Source organism: Equus caballus, chromosome 26 (genome assembly GCF_041296265.1).
Source record: "Equus caballus isolate H_3958 breed thoroughbred chromosome 26, TB-T2T, whole genome shotgun sequence".
Classification (NCBI taxonomy): Eukaryota; Metazoa; Chordata; class Mammalia; order Perissodactyla; family Equidae; genus Equus; species Equus caballus.
In genome coordinates, this window is record NC_091709.1 from 17,547,672 (window position 1) to 17,563,924 (window position 16,253).

Below are 16,253 nucleotides of genomic sequence, written 5' to 3' on the forward strand. Positions count from 1 at the left end.
TAAGTTTGGATTTACACATAGTTGTTGAACTATTTTACTTTTGAGTGGGAGCTGTTTTCTGCTGAATATGTTCACTGAAATTGGTTTATTCTCCTCCTTTGTTGCTTATAAATATATTGAATATAAGTATGTTTCTGTAAAAAGAATAGCATGGGATATTTTTCATCTGTCTTCATTAGGAGAAATACCTTCAACTGGTAGTATAAGGTATGGTTTTAAACTATTTCTGTTTCTTAGAGAGATATTATACTATGGTAAAGCTATAGCCAAGGAAATGTATGTACATGCCTCATACATCAGTATCTTGGCTACCGTAGTGCATCCTGGGAGGAAATACGTGTGTATAACCCTCAGGGAGCTGGTGATTCAGTTTATTTTTACAAATAGCAAATGCAGCTCATTTGATATTACCTCAAGAAGGGTTTGAGACTAATGATTAAATTGTTATATCTAGAGAGTCTAGATATGTATTGTATTTGAATAAGAATTAGGCTTCTCTTTTATTCAATAAACATTCAAGAGGTAGCCAGAAAGGTTCATTCTCTTGCAAGTATCCTGCTGTGTATATGTATATATGACAGAAATTGAGAATTGTATAGGGATTGGAGAGACAAATGAAATTTAGATCTAATTCACTTTGTTTAAATATATATAATTATATGTGAAATTGTATATATAACTATGTATATATTTATATATAATGTTCTCCAAGATGATTGATACTTGGATACAATTTATGTTCAAAATTTTAATTATATCATCAGTTTTCATAATTTCTAACATTGTCTCCAACATTGAACTAGTTGGATATATAGAACCACAGGTAATTATTAAATTATAGACATAGAAAGGAATTTGGAGACAAATTATTCCAATATACTCGTATTATTAATGTGGAATCAGCCCCAGAGAATTTAGATAATTTGACCACACTCACAGAACTGTGTAGTACTTAAGTTAAGACAGAATGCCAAAGATGTCTGATATGAGCATGAAATTTGGTTAGAATAAAAAGTTAAAGTAACTGTTTAAAACTACGTCAGACTTATAAACTTGAAACCCAAGTTTATGTCTCTATTCATAGTTAGTTGGTAATAAACTCATTGCTCTTATTGCCTCGGTTGTCAGTGAAGATGTTAGAACTAAACCAGTAAGGTTTATAAAAGCTATAGTCCCAACAGAAAGCTATTTTTCCTTGTCTTTTTCTGTTTTTTTTTAAGCTCAACTTTAAATGTAGCACAAGCAAAAGAAGTTTAAAGATTCAACTTATTTAGAAAAGGACATATATGTTTCGATAAAATCATCTCTGAAAGTTATATGAGCACCTTTCTAACTCTTGACACATTTTTATTTAAGAATAATTATTCCCTGTGGAGATAAATTTCAGTTAACGTTTGAAAACAAATTTGGAGACTCAAGAAAGGTGATGTTAATGACCTAGGCCAACTTCTGTATTTGGTTGGAAAGAAACTGAAGACCAGGAGGAAAACCAGAATGATTGTTTATTCTCTGGAATTATAATTCCTTATAAATGAAGTGTGTACCAGCAGAAATATCAAAGATCATCTCATGTTTCTGTGTTATTCCCTACTCTACTTGCATTCTTATCATTGTCAGAATTTTGAAAAAAGGTTGTAGACCTGAATAGAAGGTCTAAATGCTTACCCTCTGGAACTTCCATTTCAAAACACCTCCAGTTGTACCTGAGATGATGAAGATACCCTTAATGCACAGGGATTTAGACAGCTGTCTTTTCTAATCTGGCTTTTGTGTAGATGTTCTAAAAGACACTATTAGTTTCCAGTTAAGTTCTTTTTGTAAGCTGGACATTCCATTACCTTGAGAGTTCATTATGGGAAAAGCTCTTCCAGTCTTTAGTCAATAAATATACCAGCATGGAATTGAAACCAGACATAAGATCATTATGTAACTTTTACCAGTAAAATATTCAAATACATAGTCCCTTCATGAATAATTCACAAATTTTAGCGTGATATTCCTCATTGTGTCTCCAAAACATTTTCCAGCTCCAGAGAAAAAAGAATATTATAATTTACTGAATAAAATTTAATAAAAGTACTTTAAAAATATTTAAGATCATATTCAGTAACAATTTATGTACTTGGAAAGGGAGAAATGTGTATATATATATATATATATATGTTATGTTTATCAACTGTAGTTTGATGTTAAGGATAGTTTGATTGTAAGGATCCTTAGTAGTGATAATAATAATTATTTGAATCTCTGAAAAAAGTTTGAGTAGTGTTTGCTTCCAATAACTTTTATACTAGTTTAATTACAATAATTAAAAGCATGTTTTTATTTGGATAAATTGTATTATTTGGACACATAAGTTATATGGGAAAAATTAAGTATTCTGCAATTACAATGGGTTTTGTGTCTTTCAAAAAATTTGGAAACTATTATTTAATAAATTTATGCTTCAGTGCACTACAAATAGATACAGCTACTTAATTCATATGTATTTCAGTTATGTATTTTAGGCCATGGTTATTACTCGTTCACCATTTTTAAATGTATTTTTGTCCTTAAGTCAAAACTAGCCTCTTATATGTTACATAAATGATGTGGGGGAGGGGCAGGGAAACGTGAGTCATATTTGCTGTAGGTTAAATCTATAAAGTACTGTTATAGTTTTTTTTTCCTGGAGAATATAACTACATTTTTTTTTCATATTTCCTTAGTTTAGGTACTAGAAGTTTAATAAGAACTATTTTTATTCTTCCCAAAGGCTCAAACACAGGAAGATGAAGATTGCATCTAATTTCTTAGTGATGCTTTAGCCCAAAGCAATAACATTAACAAAGTGTCTTGAGGCAACACAGGTTTCATAGCACAGTTGTTGGTAATGCTTTTAAAAACATTTATCTGTGTTTTATTTGCCTTTAAACCAAGTTTTACAGCTGTAATAACAACTGGGTTTCTTGGTTCCTAGCAATTGTCAATCTCTGAAACATTCGGAACAAAATTATATGGAATGTCATTTAAATCCTTCCTTTCTATATAGAAATGATAATATTTTTGTCTATTGTGTTTTTAATATTTATTTAAATATACTAATGCACCCAAAGAATTGTATTTATTGGTTATCTTTAGGATTATTTATTTTTATTTTCATTTAAATCCCAATTATAACAGGTTAGACCCAGTGAAAAGCACTGGCCAACATTTTGGTGCTGATCCTTGCCTTGTGGTAAATGCTGTATTCCTTGTTCTTCAAAACTCAGTTTTGATGCAATTAAATTTATCTCACCCAGTTATAAAGTCTAAAAATTAGAATGCTAAGAAATATGTAGTAGTCCTTATATGTAAAGCTTCCACCTGGAATTTTTAGAAGTTTATCTCTGTAAAGGAAAATAAGTTTTAATCACAGATGCATTTTTAAAATTTATATTTTAATTATTATTTTTCTTGGCAAGCCAAGAATGATATATCTTGATGAGGACATTAAATTGGAAAATTTGAATGATATTGCTGTTTCTAAGATTTATGAAAACTCACTATCTAATTCAGTTTCAAAAACAGCTTTCTAAAATGGTCTTGCAAGTAGTATTTTCTTGTTTGTTTTGATTAACTCTGTTTGAGAATCTATTAAATGCTTAGGAAAATGTTTTATGGGTGCATTCTCCTATACCCAACATCACTGATTACTAAATTTAGAACTCCACTTTATGCATGGCTCAAATTGATAGCACAGTTCTTTGACACAACTTATATTTAATAAGTAATTTGATCTTGCATAATTACATTGAATTTTAAGGAAAATTAGTTTGAACCTTGACCCCATACCTTCCATTGAAGGACTTGGCTCTTTATGTCATCTGCTAAGCAGTGCACGGTCAGCATATGGCTATTTGTTTCCTATTTAAGCTGTTTTCTCCTGAGGAAGAGAAATTCTCTTCAGATTAGGCAGACATCTGCTGGCTTTCTTAGCAGCAAAATCACAGAACAACTATCTTTCCTGGAAAAAAATTATTTTGTTCAATTAATCAAAGATTAAGTCTTCTCAGATTTTATTAACTGGAGTACTTTTTAACAGTAATTACTTTGAGGTAAAATGTATTTTGAAGTAATATTTTCCCACTGCTTTCAATACATTATGATCTTTTGTTGTTATTAATATTAAATGATGCTCCTTAAGGTGACTTAGAATTTGAGGTATACAATTTTCCTCACTAGGGTAAAATGAGGAAGTGAACTGATCATGTATGCTTAGTAGTCACGTGTTTACCTAGGTACAATAGAATGTATTTTCAAAATCTGGACCATGGAAGATGGAAGGATTACTCCTGGAGGTGAAATAGTTCAAATGAGCAGGTGCAAATAGAATATACCATTATATTATAAAATATTGATTGATTGCATATGTGTGCACACGCACACACACATTGTATCCTGACAGACTTTTAGTCTTTGTAATTGGACTAGCTTTATAAATATTTAAAAATCTTAAAAAATGTCCCTTGTGGGGGTCGACCCCGTGGCAAAGTGGTTAAGTTCGCTTGCTCCGCTTCTGCGGCCCAGGGTTTCGCTGGTTCAGATCCTGGGCACGCACATGGAACTGCTCATCAGGCCACACTGAGGCGGCGTCCCACATGCCACAACTAGAAGGACCCACAACTAAAAAAAAAAATACAACTATGCACCGGGGGGCTTTGGGGAGAAAAAGGATAAAATGAAATCTTGAAAAAAAAAAAGTCCCTTGTTTTGTCTTTTTAATTTGTTTTATCTTTTTTAAAAACGTACCATTTTGAAGGGCTTTGACCCGAATCTAAAACATTTTTATATGTCTTATTTTTGTTTTCAGTATTCACGGGAAAAATGATATAGGGTCATTTAGGTTATGATTTTAAAATATCTTTCCACTTTCTTGTACACATATTCTAAAATGCACTAACTCTTCATTCCAAAATTGGTTCATGATTAAATGAAATAATGCATGTAAAGTGTGTAGCACAGTGACTGGCACATAATTATAAATCATAAAGCTAATTTTTGGTGCTGTTGTTTTTACTACTTTTTTTTCTTTAGCTACATTATGGTCAGATACTAGGATTATTACTCAAAGGAGATCTGGATGCTTCTGACTTCAAAAATAGAGTTGGTTCTGACTCCATTTTGAATTTTAAGATATGTGTGTTAATATACTAAAATTTAAATAAAATGCTTCATTAATTAATTTTTCTTAATTTCTGGTTAAGTAAAGTGTGTGGTGAATATATTAAATTCCATCTTGAACTGAGATCAGTGGTATGAGAAATTTACCCTTACCTTTGGATCCTCATTGCTAATGCAGGCAGGACATGCAAATAGCATTGACTCAAATCCTTTTTGTTCAAGGACAAGTGAAAAAATTCCTTTTTAAAACTTGTACAATTGGGATAACATTCAATTTTTCTTTTTAAGTTAACATATTTGTTCACTTAAGTAAAGAAGCAATATTGCTTGGTTCCATGGCATCATTATATTTACTCAAGACTTGAGTTTTTATTATTAATCAGAGTATATTCTTTTGTTGCTGCCTGTCTTCGTCAGCTTGGGCTGCTATAACCAGAAAACCATGCACTGGGCAGCTTTAACAACAGACATTTATTTCTCACAGTTCTAGAGGCTGGGAAGTTGGAGATCAGGCTGCCAGCATGGTTGGTCGGGTTCTGGTGAGAGTTTTCTGGTTTCCTCACACAGCAGAGAGAGCTCTGGTCTCTCTTTCCCTGTGTAAGGGGCACCAATCCCATCATGGGGATCCACTCCCATGAACTCATCCAACCCTAATTACCTCCCAAAGACCTCACTTCTAAATACTGTCACATCACATATTAAGACTTCAGCCTAGAGGGCTAGCCTGGTGGCATACTGGTTATATTCATGCACTCTGCTTTGGTGACCTGGGGTTCACAGGTTCAGATCCCAGGTGCAGACCTATGCACTGCTTCTCAAGCCATGTTGTGGTGGTGTCTTACATACAAAATGGAGGAAGATTGGCACAGATGTGAGCTCAGGCACCATCTTCTTCACGCAAAAAGAGGAAGGTTGCCAATACATGTTAGCTCAGGACTGACCTTCCCCACACACAAAAACATGACTTCAACATAGAGATTTTGGGGGGACACAAAGATTCAGTACATAGCACTGCCTTTTTCTTTTTGTGTGTGTGTGTGTGGTTTTTTTTTTTTTTTGGTGAGGAAGATTGGCCCTGAGCTAACATCTATTGCCAATCTTCCTCTATTTTGTATGTGAGATGCTGCCACAGCATGGCTTGGTGAGCAGTGCAGAGGTCTGTGCCTGTTATCCGAACCTTTGAACCCCAGGACACTGAAGCGGAGCACACAAACTTAACCAGTAAGCCCCCGGGCTGGCCCCTAGTGCTCCGTTTTATAACAATTATTTTTGGCTGTCTTATGGGTTTAATAGTTATTTTATCATCTTAAGTAACTGAGAAGTAAAAATCAGAAAATCAGGGAAAAAATCATGAAATCTTAACGATGTAAGTAGTAAGTCCATCAGACCACTTGTTGCATCCAAATATCAGATTCAAATTGTATCATAAGTCACAAGAGTAGACACATTATGTCTTCAAGTAAATATAGTGTGAATTCTGTATTTGTTGGGAAAAGTAAGAGCAGCATCCTTTGGATACCCCATTAACAGAGAAGACAGCTTTCATTTTCTTTGGAAAGCACATGAAAATTCTCTTTCATTTTTTTTTGTTCTATCTTTCCAAAGTGTTTTGATATGAAATATAAAAGCTGAAACCTATATTTCAGTATCTGTGTGAGAGATTTTAGTGGTGATGAGTGTACAGAGAAGGTTTGGGTTTCAATGGGTGTTTTCGCAGAAAAAGGCAAAGTTTGCTGACCATTTGAATATGGGTGTTAGAGGAGATGGCTGTGTCAGAGAATGTACTATTCATTCATACGTAATCAACAGCTTATTTTCTGTCTTAAAAATACTCTTAGTTAATTAAATTTTAGGCTCAAGATATGTGTTCAGTTGACTTCTTGCTTTTCCTTCATCTCATATAACTGTTATATATGAATCTTTAACAAATTTGTAGAAGGATCTTAGAGTGGGGGCACAATATACACTTTATTTCCTTTACTGGCAATAACAGATTAAGGAAGATGGTTAATAAGCTTACAGAATAATTTTTAAATAACTGTGAAAAACTGTATTTTATTTTTCTGATTACAGAACTAATATATGTTCACTATAGAACACTTTTAAAATGTATACATGCTTTTGTAATTTCATTACCCAGAGTTAACTACTGTTGGAATTTTGGTGGATATTCTTCTAGATATGCTAACATCCCTGTGTATTCTCTAGGGAAAACTAGTTATTATTTGATCAGTATTCGATCTTTTCTTAAATGGTCAAAAACAGACGTTGGATGTGTTGGAACACATAGCTATGTCGTAAAGACTAAATGGAAAAGTTTAGCTGTCTAGATTAGATGCTACAAAACAGCTTCCATTTGCTAAGTATTACTAGATACACCATCCTAGACCAGATTTAATCCAGTAATCTTGGGTTCCAGGTTACCTTACCGGTGTCATGAGCCACTCCTTTTATTTTCTCAAGCAGTAGATAGTGTTCATACATGCTGAAAAGCACTGTGATGATTATTTCAACACTAGTTGATGCTTAGATATAAAGCCCCTTGAGGCTTCCAGAAAATCGATTCAGTATTTAGTTATTTATGGGAAATTCTTGGCAGTGTCTCCTCATATCAATAGTACTGTCTTTAAAAAATAATAAAATAACAAGGTGGATCTGGTTGGAATCTCTCAAATCTTATCATCATATCACTCCTCCTTTTAATCCAAATTTACTTATGATTTAAGTGCTAAAAGTCTTTCCCACATAGTGTATTTGATATGTGATATGGTACAGACTAACTTGAGAATAATTTTAATTTATTTTAAAACTTTTGCTTCAGGGATATTTATTTAATAAAACATACCTAAGCCTTCTTAGTATAATTAATTTTACTTAATACAATATAAATTAATGTAAGCTGTCAGTAATTATCAATTTAAACTTCTTTTGTCAGGTTAGAATAAAGCACTATTGAATGTTTTGGGGGCATAGAAGTTCTTTTGTCTCTTTGTTACATAATGTGACATTAAAAATGTTGTTTTTAAAAAGTCAGAAATTAAATAAAAATAGGAAGAATACCAAAAAACGTTTATTCAAAAATAATTGGTGGTTTTTCCTAAATAGCTCTTTCCCGGCATTCTACTTAATTTTAGCTGTTCACTGGTGGACAAAAAGAAGTGGGTTCTGCCTTCATGGAAATTACAGTATAGTGAGGAGGAGAAGGAGGACAGAAAATAAGCAGCTAGCCATACAAATATGCTTAAAAGTTGTGACAAGTACCAGGAAGGATTGGGATCAAACTGAGAGCTGAAATACGTGTGGATGTTACCAAGACACAGAGTGAAAGAAAAAGCATTTTAGGTAAAAAGAACAGTATATCTAAAAGGCCATGAGAAAATGATAGACTTGGACATATTTGAGAAAATGAATGATGGTTAGTATGGCATATGAGTAAGCGAGACAGCTAGAGAGATAGGCGAGGGCTAGATCATGCAGGGTCTTGTAACCAGGTTAATGATGTTGGATTGTATGTGCAGTGCAATGAGAACCACAGAAGGTTTTTAGGCAATGGTGGAGCAGACATGATCTGATTTACATTTTAAAATGTGATACATGAGCATTAAATGTGTAGAGAATGAGTTGCAGAAATATTGGGGAGACCAATTAGGAAGCTACTGTAGTATCCCAGGCAAGAGATGGTACTAGTTTGAAGCAGGTGATAGTAATGGAGATGAAGAGAAAAGCAAGGATTAGACTTGGAGATTGGCTTAATTTTTGAGGCTGAGACAATAGAACTTGAGATTTTGCAAGAGATGCAGTGATTGGTGATGGCAAAGTCAAGTTCAAGTCAAGGACTACGCAGGTAGAGTTGAGAGTTTGGATTAGGTTATGTTAGCTTTGAATGGCTAACAGTAGTTTAGTCTACTGCAGCCCATCACAGTCCCAAGAAATCCCCCTTTTCCATTCCCTCAGCCTGGAATGTGCTTCTCTTCCTGTTCTACTGGTCAGTCCCTTACAGTCAGCTCAAGGGTCACCTCCTCTGGAACCATGCTGTGACCCAAGTGCCTAGCACCATTCCTGGCACTTTGTAATTGAAGTGATCTAACATGTAACTTGGAAGTGTTTTAATCCATGTGTGATGAACATCATAAAGCATCATAATGCCACTTCAAGGAACAGTCTACCCATTTCACTCATTTCCCAAATAACTTCTTCATAAAGTCAAGCAGTTCACATGATCTCAAACACTCATTTGAAAGCACAGTACTTAGAATGCAGTCATCAGGTACTATTTCCTGGGAGTTTTTCTTTCTTTCAAGGTTCTGGAACATTTAAGTAGCTTTTCTGGGAATCATATTACTCAGGAAATTTAGCTGACTTCCAATAGTACAAAAAACCAAGCAAGTTCTTTTTAGGTTCTGATAAGTGTGGTTTAGGTTCTGATAAGTGTAGGACTGGCTCTCTTAGTGACCCCCTCTGAGTAACATCAACCTGTGTTTACGACCCTAATGAATGTCTAACAGAAAAAAAACGTGGGGGTGGGGGGAGATAAACTCCCTAACTGATAAGGAAACAGTTCCTATTGACAGTGTCTAAAGGGGTTTTCTGAAGTTCCCTAGGGAAACTTTACATATGCCAAACAGACCTAACATTCTTTACTTTCTCTTTTTCTTTCGGGATGGGGGAAAAAATACACAAAATAATGTTAAGTAAAGCAGAATTATTTGCATTTGTACTTTGCCAGAAATATGTATATTGTATGTAAAGCTATTACCATAGTCTAGTAGAATTATATTTAATGAAATCAAAGGAAAATTAATGCATAGTAATGTTTTAAATTTCTTATTATGATCTTAGGCTTTGGTCTGTGGTTGATGAAATACAATTTTTTGTAAAAACCAATGGAAATGTAGATGCTGCAGTAACTAGGCAAGAGAGAGATAAGAAAGAGAAGAAATCCATACTGATGGTAATGTTGTGTCTAGCAGTGTTAGGGAGACAAACTCCGGTGTGGGAAGGATTCGGTCTACTACAGGCAGCAGCTGGAGGCCCCTACTCAAAATCTAGTTCATGGACAAGCAGCATGGGCATCCCCTGGAAACATGTTAGAGAAGCTGAATGTTGGGTCCCAATCCCGACCAACTGAATCAGACTCTGTATTTTAACAATATTCCAAGATGACTCATATGCAAATTAAAGTTTGAGAAGCACTGGTGTACACTGTGCTAAACTGGAGTTCATAGACTCCTGCTCGTCCCCTAGAGTCAAACACACACCTTTTGGGAATATGAGCCCAATGTGGTTGGTTATTTTTTTTTTTAGAAAAGCAGGTGAACGTGATTTTACGTGAATTATCCTGGGTTTCTAAAACAGTAAGGAGTCGGGGAGGGGAAATTGGGGAGGGTCATGTAAGAGACTGGGAGAGACAGCAAGTCAGGTGCAGAAATGGAGAAAGAGACACAGAAAGAAAAGCACCGGAGGGACATACATCCAGAGTAACAGAGAGAGACATACACAGAGAGAAAGAGAGTGAACAAGCATGAGGATCGTAAGCAAGAGACAGACATGGGGAAAGGGAGTGGGGGGGAGGAAGGCACGGGGGTGTGGGCGGGGGTAGTACTGTTATGGAAGGGAGTGAGCTTGGAAAAGTACAGAAATACGTTTGCCTGAATGGGAAGGAAAAACATTGTTTCCTACGTAGGAATATTTATAGCTAGTGGGACGTTAAGCAAGAATAGGATTCTCAAACCTTTATTAATATCCATGCCATTGTTTTTCAAAGAAAGTAATACATGAAATGTATCTTAGGTGTTTTTAAGTAAATCCATGGAAAGCTATATTTACTTAACACAATCCAAAAGTGAAATGCTAGATTCTTATTTTACTTTGCATTTTCTAGAATGAAAACTGTAGAAAAATCAGCTTTTATTAATAAGAATAGAACCATGTTGAAAGGGTCATTTGGAACTCATTTAATCTATTCCTCTGACTTTTAGTTTAAATTATCTGAAGATCATTTGTTGTATTAAAAGAGGTTGAGAGCAAAAGATTATCTAGCTTCCAACATCAATATCCCTTATATGCATCAGCATATGTTAACACAAAGTTATTACTTTAATTTACTTAAGTCCTATGCTACAGCGTAAGGCTTTTCTTTCATTTTACGTGCTAAGTGATAACAGAAAAGCCGTTTTTTTTATATGGCAGTTCATGTGTTTGAAGATAATTATTAAGTGGGGCCTAATTTTTAATAAAGTATATCTCATGTTTAATTTAGGTTCTGAGTATAATAAAACAACTTCTAATCTCGATCTCTTAGTATCCAGAGTGGGAATTGTAGCTTCAGTAACATTTTAGGTCGTGTCGTATTTAACCTAAGGTTTAAATTGAAGTTTTAATAGCGCCTATGACATTTTACACTTGTCAAGAGAAATAAAAGTTTATGACCAGGTTATTTAGTATGCCTTAATGGGGACATTTTTAATCGTATCCAGTAAATGATGGAGTAAAACTTAGAATAAAAGCCAGCAAGTTAAAAAGAAAATGGGAAAGGACACCCCGCCAAAGATTTATGTTCTGTCTCAATCTCTTCCTTTCCATCACTCTGTATCTCTTTACCAGATAATATTGTACTTTATCTAGATTGAGTCACATTAGGTTACCCTTTTATTAGATTCTTATCTCAGACAGACACCAGAAAATGGATTAGAGCCTGTTTGATGTAGAAAGACATTGAGAGCATTTTGATCCTATAACTCAGCACGTGTCATAGCTTACCCATGTGACTTCCCTAAGTTCTCAAATGAAAGTGTAGGACAGGTTGCAACCTTGTTGAATCTTGCTTAAGAGAATTCTTGGGAAATGTGATTATAGCATATTTTCCTTTGGGACCACCTCAAGAAAGAAAGTAGCAATGAGCCAAAATTCCGCAGGAGAGGAGAAATATTTTTATGGCTAGTGGATTGAGAACATGTTGGCAGTTGCCCTTGCCTCCACTCCTCTCATCTTTTGCCTAAATCACCAAAAACTAATAACTTGAAGAACCTCAGGATTCTGTGGTCAGACTCTGTAATGTTGGTAGGCAGTAAAGTCAATTCCTGAGCATTTTTCTTTTTCTTTTCTTCTTTTCTTTTTTTAAAAAGGAATTACTTAGGTCTCTGTATGGTCTCCCATGAAATGAATTCTTTCTGGACTATGTTAGGTTATAATTCTTTAAGCCTCCCTCAAAATTTTAATCGTCAACTCCGGGGGAATAATAATACATTTGTTATGACCTAGTCCAAGAAGAGTTTGTGGATTCTCTTAACCCTTTATGGTGCTCTTATCCGTAGGGTACATTGTGAAAACTCTTCCTTGTTAGTTACAATTAATTCTATCATTAAGTTAAAACAAATTTTGTCCCCTACAAACAATAAATGCTCATTTAGCATAGCTCTATGACCTTGGTGAATTTACTTAACCTCTCTATGCTTCACTTCACTTCCCTCATCTATAAAATGAGGGTATTAATTCTACTTACCTTATGGAGGTTTGGGGAGTATTAAAAAAGTTGATGTATATAAAGTGCTTAGAACTGTGCATGGCCAACAAAGCACTATATAAATGGTAGCTGTTGTACTGTGTGCTGTTTACTGTGCTAGGCATATTAGTAGGTTTACTTCTTCCATTTAGATGGTTCCAAAGAATGTGTCTATTCATTTCAAGAAGGTGAAGGCTGACAAACTAATGCCATATATAGTTACATTTAGAATGAGCTTTCTGGGGCCGGCCCGGTGGCGCAGCAGTTAAGTGTGCACGTTCTGCTTTGGTGGCCCAGAGTTTGCCAGTTCGGATCACTGGTGCAGACATGGCACCGCTTGACAAGGCATGCTGTGGTAGGCGTCCTACATATAAAATAGAGGAAGAAGGGCACAGATGTTAACTCAGGGCCAGTCTTCCTCAGCAAAAAGAGGAGGATTGGTAGATGTTAGCTCAGGGCTAATCTTCCTCAAAAAAAACACTTTTTTAATTAAAAAAAAAAAATAGAATGAGCTTTCTGTTCCCAGAGTCAGTCATGTTCTCATACACAATGTGGATTTAAAATCTACATAAATATGTGTGAAATGACATCTATTCTTTGTATACCAGCACACGGTGTGTTTTTTATGATAAATATATTTTTGAGGGTTTATAAAGCTATTGGTCTTGGCATGATTAGCATTGAAATATTTCACTGTGACCTTTCTTAAAATATGTTGCAGTGAATTATTTCTATGAGTTGTTACAATTCGAAAAGTGTAGAAGGACATACACTTTCATTCAGATGTGTGGTTATCTTCATGGTTCCTTTGTTTCAAGAATGTATGAGTAAGAATACAATATACTATTCTGTTTCCATTTTGTCATCCAGGGATGTTTTCTTCTGCATCAGCATGTTGAAGGCCATAACAGGAATCCATTCAAGATTCCAAAGATAGGCAATTTAAATATGGTGCTTTACCAAAACTTTGCAAAGCGGTACTTAGAATGGTGTGGGAACTTACCCTTCTCTCTCACTAATATCCCATTACTCTTAATAGCCTTGACTTCAGCTTTCTAAACTTTGCCATCTATTATGGATATAGTTTACCTCTTACAGGCATTTGACACATGGACCTTCTTTTTGAAATATTTTCTTTCCAAGAATTTCATGGCACCCAGCTAGATCAGGATTGCATCCTACTGCATGTAACCAAACTCAGACAATTTAACCAAATAAGTTTAAATTTGATTCTGAACAAAGGCTGTATGGAGAAAGTATGGCAGCTCCAAGAAGCCATCAAGAATCCAACTTCCTTTTGTTTCTCTGCTCTGCCAACCTTAGTATGTGACTTTCTTCCTTGTGGTTTTAAGATGACTGCCGCACCTCTCAGTGTCACCTTTCTGTGCTTTATCAGAAGAAGGAATGTAAAAAATCAGCAGCATATTTTTTTTTTAATCAGGAAAAAAATTTCCTGGAAGTCCAACAGTCTAACATTCTGTTATGTCACATAGGCCAGAACTGTTACATGGCCACCCTTAGTTTCAAAGGCACATGGAGAGCTGTGTTTTTAACTGGCCTGTTCTTCTCCAAACAAAATTTGGTGTTTTGTTGAAAGGAAGAACAGAGAATGGGTATTTAGTAGGCAATCAGCAAGGTCTATCACATATATGCTATTGATTTCCCTCTTATTTGTCTGGCGGAGTCTTTGTTGGCCTATAGCTAAAATATTCTAGTTCCTGGAGGATTTGTCTTCTCTTTTTGTTCTGTGTCCTTCCCTAGATGACCACACCTTCGTCCTTGGATTCAGCTATCAAAGTTGTCCTGTTTCACTCCTTGTTCTATTATCTCTAGCCTAGATCTCTATACTCAGCTCCATTTGGAGGTCCTGGTAGCACTTTCAGCACAAAGGTCCGAAATAAGACTTATCATCTTCCTTTCCATCCCCACCTTTCCTCTATTATTTCCAAACTATGAAAATGATACCCCCATCCATCCAGGCCTCCAGGCCAGAAACCTGAGATCTATTCTTTCTTTCTTCCTTTCTTTCCATCTGTTCACATCAGTTGATCATCAGGTCTTGCTGATGTTTCTTCCTGAATAGCTTTAGAATTTTTCCACTTGCCTCCATCCCCTTTGCTATTTTTCTAATTAGTATCACCATCTTCTTGCACCTAGATCACTATAATACTTCTTTACAAGTAAAAATCTGATCTCTCCCTCTTGATTGCTCACTCAGAGATTTTTAATTGCTCTTAAAGTCTAAATTCTTTAAAATGATGGCCAAGGATCTGTGGGATCCTGGCATTACTTTCCTACCCCCATCCCTTTGATCTGGAAAAAGCTGATTATTGTTTCAGAGCTCAGCAGAACCATCCCTTCCTCCAAGCCTCCTTACTGTATATCCCACTCATCCCGCCCTCACAAGTCAAGGTTAACCGTATCTATATCACCTAAGTTACCTTATTACAGAAGGTGACTCCTATATTGTAATTAATGTTTACTTCTCTGTGTTTCCCACTTAATTCTAAACACTGTGTGTAACTTGTAGTACCCACCACAGGTCACAAATGGTGTGTTATTACTGAATCTCTGTTAGTAAAAGATGCTATACAATGATCCCCTCCAACCAACAACAGTGAAAACAAATGTTTTCTTTATATTCGAAGGTGCTAATGTACAATTTTGCATTTTGTTTCCCCAGTAGAAATGAGAGATTGCACAAATTATCCATGTTTTTGTGCCTGGTCTACTTGGTGTCTCATTTTATTATTCCTATTTAGAAACAAATATTTTTTTTTCTAGACTCAACTCTAATGAGAAGTCAAGTTTACGACTGCACAGCTCAGCTAATCTTTTTGAAAGAGCTTCCAGTACAACATTAATTTTTTTAACAGCATATTCTGGTCGTTAACTCAAACTATAAATTTAATATACCTTAATTAGGATGAATTAATGTTTTAGAATTTATGCTAAATAGTAGATATTATGCATGGATATTCAAAAGAAATATGTTTGGATATATATCAATAGTAATAAGCATCATTTTCCCCCCAAATTATTAGATAACCTAACACAAACATTTATAGTTAAATGTATAGTGTAAAATTTCATCCCAGTGTTTGTTTTAATAATCCAACATACGTTGCTTCAACGTCAATTAAAAAGCCTGACCACATAGAATCCTACTGAAAAATTTAAATTTTTCAGTAGAATTCAAATTTTTTTCTTATCATGTTAAATTTAAAAGTTAATAGAATTAAAGATATTTACTGTAAAATTTTTAATATGAATATTTTTAAATATACATATTTTTCCTGTAAGCATAAAATAAACATGTTAAATGTTTAAAATTTTACATATTTAAAAATTTTAAAACTTCTTTCTGCTTTTGCTTAAAGTAAGACATAAAATTCAGACACTGGAAGGGCACAATCCTTGGCATTGCTAACTTCTTCTTTTGACTTGTGTTGATGATAACCTTTTTCTAAGCTAGAACAGTTAGTGCTACTTAATGGAGGGAGGAAAGAATGTTAATTTGAGTGAAATGTTTCCAAATTTAAAGGGATTTTACTGAAGCCAGAAAGGATACACATATACACACACATACATTGACACATACACATTGAGG

General features: G+C 34.8%; 1 protein-coding gene across 15 annotated transcripts in view; it reads left to right on the plus strand.

Moving 5' to 3' along the window:
• Positions 1–16,253, plus strand: part of ROBO1 (roundabout guidance receptor 1) — a 1,062,787-nt gene that overhangs the window by 753,917 nt on the left and 292,617 nt on the right. The window lies entirely within an intron of this gene.